This window comes from Nannospalax galili, unplaced genomic scaffold (genome assembly GCF_000622305.1).
Source record: "Nannospalax galili isolate Female #2095 unplaced genomic scaffold, S.galili_v1.0 scaffold475, whole genome shotgun sequence".
Taxonomy (NCBI): domain Eukaryota; kingdom Metazoa; phylum Chordata; class Mammalia; order Rodentia; family Spalacidae; genus Nannospalax; species Nannospalax galili.
This window is the reverse complement of record NW_008339435.1, coordinates 5,088,147-5,092,402: the sequence shown is the minus strand read 5'-3', so window position 1 is coordinate 5,092,402 and position 4,256 is coordinate 5,088,147. Positions and strand designations below refer to the sequence as shown.

Here is a 4,256-nt window from a genome sequence, read left to right as displayed (position 1 = left end):
TCAAGCAAATACCTGAAAAGTCTTTTATGGCGCCTGGAAAAGGCAAAACTACAGGGCTAGAAACAGATTATTAGCTACCTCGGGGTGGGTGTGGACAGGGTAAAGAACCTACTACCAAGCTCAGGGGAGCTTGTCAAGGCAATGGCAGTCTTCTGTATATCGACTATTTGCTTGTGTGTATGCATACATTTGTCAAATTCATAGAGCTGAGTACTATTAAATGGTGAATTTTATAGTATATAAATTATACTTCAGTGAACTGAGTTTAAAAAATCATGTATCCAGGGCTGGAGAGATGGCTCAGTGGTTAAGAGCACTGACTGCTGTTGCAAAAGACCCAGGTTTGAATCCTGGCACCTATGTGGCAAACATCCATAACTACACTTCCAGGGGATTTGACTCCCTTTTCTGGCCTCTACGGGCAATGCACAACATGGGTGCACTTATATACATGTAGGCATAACACTCATGGGCATAAAATAAACATAAATATATTTTTTAAAAAATCACGCATCTGAAATATGAAAGAAGTTTCTTAATTTTTCAGTGATGTTTAAAATCATGCTGCACTCAATCTATGTATAGAAGCATATGTTTAGAGCCCTCTTGTAAGATTTCTTATTTTTCAGCAAAAACTAAAGTTAGAGAAATAGTTGAACAATACACAGAAACCAGTAAGGTGACAAACTGAAGCCTTCTCCCAAGTTGGTGAGATTCATTGACTCACACCTGGAAAACATTGCTGAAGATTTAAACAAGTATTAGCTCCATTTATGTAGTCTCTCCTTTATTTGGATGAAATAATAGCAGCTGCTTCTAATAGGTTTTGGCTCATGGCACTTTATAGATTCTGTTTCAGTAATAAAACACACCAAGTGATACAAAGGGGACAAGGGGAACATTAGAGTAGGAAAGGTTAAATGGGATGGGGAATGGGCGGCCATGGCAGAGAAGGGAGTATGGGGAGGGATAAGTAACATTAAAGTCCTTCAGAAGAAGCCATCTGGAAATTTGCCATTATAGAAACTTTTAAAAGTATATACATTATAAAAAGAGATTGTACTGGATAGCTTTAGTTACCAACTTGACAACTGGGTAGAGGGAGCATCAACTGAGGAATTTCCTCCATTGGACTGACCTGTAGCATGTCTGTGAGGCATTTTCTTTTTCTTTTTTCTTTTTTCTTTCTTTTTTTTTAAATAACACTTTATGAATTTGCATGCCATCCTTGCACGGGGGCCATGCTGATCTTCTCTGTATCGTTCCAATTTTAGTATATGTGCTGCCAAAGCGAGCACCGTGAGGCATTTTCTTGATCGTTGAGTAATGTGGGAGGGCCACTGTGGACAGCGCTAACCCTAGGCAGGGGGTCTTGTGTTGTATAAGAAAGCAGGTTGGGAGCCGGGCATGGTGGTGTACACCTTTAGTTCTAGCACTTGGGAGGCAGAGGCAGGCTGATCTCTGTGAGTTTGAGGCCAGCCTGGTCTACATAGTGAGTTCCAGACCAGCTAGTGCTACCTGGAGATCCTGTCTCAAAAAAAAATAAAAGAAAGAAAGAAAGAAAGAAAGAAAGAAAGAAAGAAAGAAAGAAAGAAAGAAAGAAAGAAAGAAAGAAAGAAAGAAAGAAAGAAAGAAAGAAAGAAAGAAGGAAGGAAGGAAGAAAGGAAGGAAGGAAGGAAGGAAGGAAGGAGCAAGAAGGAGAAAAGAAAAAAAAAAAAGAAAGCAGTCTGGGCACAGACCAGAGAGCAATTCAGTAAGCAGCAAGCAGCATACCTCCACAGTCAGTGCTCCAGGTTCCTGCTCTGAGTTCCTTGCCTGATTGTTCTCAGTGATCTGGGAGATGTAAGATAAAATAAAACCTTTCCTCCTCAAGTTGGTTTTGGTCCATACTTTTATTACAGCAATGGGAAGTAACTAGGACAGAGATTAAAAGGAATTACACTATAACAGGGGAACATATCCTCTTCTAAACATCATGGGCTAAGAACAACAACAAAAATTCTCAATGCCTGGTATGTACTCCCACTCTAGAAGCTATTGACCAAGGGTCCCATAGACCCTCAAACAGTACTGGCCATTGCCCCTGTTCTTGGGTATCCACTAGAACTTGATGGTAAGGCTTTATTGCTTAAAGATACTACATACATTAACTGTAAAACAAACAAGGATAAATAAAGCTGGTGCTAACTTCAGAGCCTCATCTCTGCTGACTAGCTTTCAGAGTGCTAGAAGGTGGTATGCATGCTACCAAAAGGAAAAAAATAATCAACCTTTACCGAGCTGTGAATCCAGTGAGCTACAACAACTAACTTAGCAAGGTATGTTCCCTGGTGCAATAGTGGCACAGATATTATGAGAGTAACCCACCACTCTTTAACTGGATTTAAGGTTCACTTTTTAGAATGGAGCCCATATCTGACAGTGATATTAGACTTAGGAACCTGAAGCTAGACAGGTCATAGGAAATAAGGGAGATCGCAATACCAGTTTTCTATTGCATAGTTATCATATTAAACTGACTCCTAGTGACTTATTATTATACTCATAGAAAATGCATTCTTAACACTCACCAGAGAAATTTCCTTATGCAGCAGATGAGGATTAACATAGAAACCCACAACTGGTCAACGTGCAGAGAATAAGAGGCTACAGAGTGCTTATCCCTGAGTAGCACACCTATATCAAACTTCTGCCTCCCATGGCTCAAGAAAAAGGTAGGGAAAGATTGTGAGAGCCAGAGGTGGTAGATGATACAAGGAGACAGTGTCTAGACAGCTGAGAAGTTACTCACATGAACTCACAGCAATGGTGACAGCATGCACAAGTCTCATTCCAGTCTAGACATGGGGAAGTAGGTAAAAACCCCTAACCCAACCTAAGGGAATTTGGGTAACTGGTGGCTGCTGGGAGAGGAGAGACAGTTTCTTTCAAGGATGGGACTCTTGGTAGGTAAACCAGGCCCCAGTGGTTGGACCCACATTGAATGATATTTGGGGACACAAATTAGACTCTATAGGCCTTATTATATGTATAATAAGAGTACATTAAATTGGGAGGGGGCAACAAGCAGATGTGTAGATGTGGAAGAGCTCTAAATACCATCAAATTGTATGAAAATCATAAAAATTCAATTGAAAATGCTTGTTAAAAATATTTATTTGGCCTTCTGCTTCCCTGGGCCTGAAAGACCCACCGCAGGCCTCTTTCCTACCAGCAGGCCTCTCTCTGGGGTAAGTCCATTACGCCTTCCATGCCTTGACTCCCCCAGCCCCATTCACCCTCCCATCTCCCCTGCCATTCTCTCCTCCGAGTTTGGGCCCTGCCCCATTCCTTGTCTTGGGGCCCCAGACACCTGGGGAACCAATACTGCTTCCTGACCCTTTTCATCCAGACCAACATAGTGCCTTCTCTGGGCCCCAGGAGCACTGCTTCTGGGCCTGGTCTGGCCCTCACCCCCATCTGCTTCCCTGGGTCTGCACCACCTGCCAGCCTCTTTCTGGGACGCCTGAGCTGACCTTTTCTCTTCCTGATCCTTTGTATCCAGACCAACCCAGCTCCTCAATGCAGTCCCCAGGAGTCCTTGGGGCCTCTTACCACCCCATCTGCCTTTGCATCTCTGGGTGACATGGCCACCAGCTGCCCTAGACCAGCATCTTTCCTGGGTCAGGCTCCCAGGCCAGTCCAACCCCCAAATTCCTGAAGCCAAAATCGTTCCTGGAGGGATCCAGACCTTAGGAGAAAGCCTGAAAACATTTGACCCTCATCTAAATTGGGCCTCTGTGGGAACTCCTGAAGACAAAAGCAATCTGGCCACACCAATATAAAATCAAAAGAGAGAGCCAGAAGCTTAGATGAACCAGCTTTTCATGCCCAAAAAGTAAACCACAAAGACACAAAAGTTCACAAAAAGAAGCAGACCTAAACTTGAAGGGTAGAGTCTCACACAAGAACCAAAAACTACAAAAGAAATTCACATGTCAAAATCACAGAGAAAAAAGAGTAACACGAAAAACCAAAATAACATATCGCCACCAAATACCAATAGTCCTCCAGAGGAGTACAATGAGAACCCCCCAGAAAAAATAGTAACATGAAAAAAAAAATAACATATCCCCACCAAATACCAATAGTCCTCTAGAGGAGTACAATGAGAACCTCCTAGAGATAATGCAGGACATGGAACTCAAAACAACAATTATAAACATGATAAAAGAATTCAGTGAATTTAAAGAACTACAACAAAAAAAGAAATCAAA

At 42.2% G+C, this 4,256-nt stretch overlaps 1 non-coding gene across 1 annotated transcript; it reads right to left on the bottom strand.

Moving 5' to 3' along the window:
* Window positions 1-1,191: 1,191 nt before the first annotated feature.
* On the bottom strand, window positions 1,192-1,298 carry LOC115070559. Its single transcript, XR_003849716.1, has one exon. It is a non-coding gene; the product is annotated as a U6 spliceosomal RNA (small nuclear RNA).
* Window positions 1,299-4,256: the final 2,958 nt, after the last annotated feature.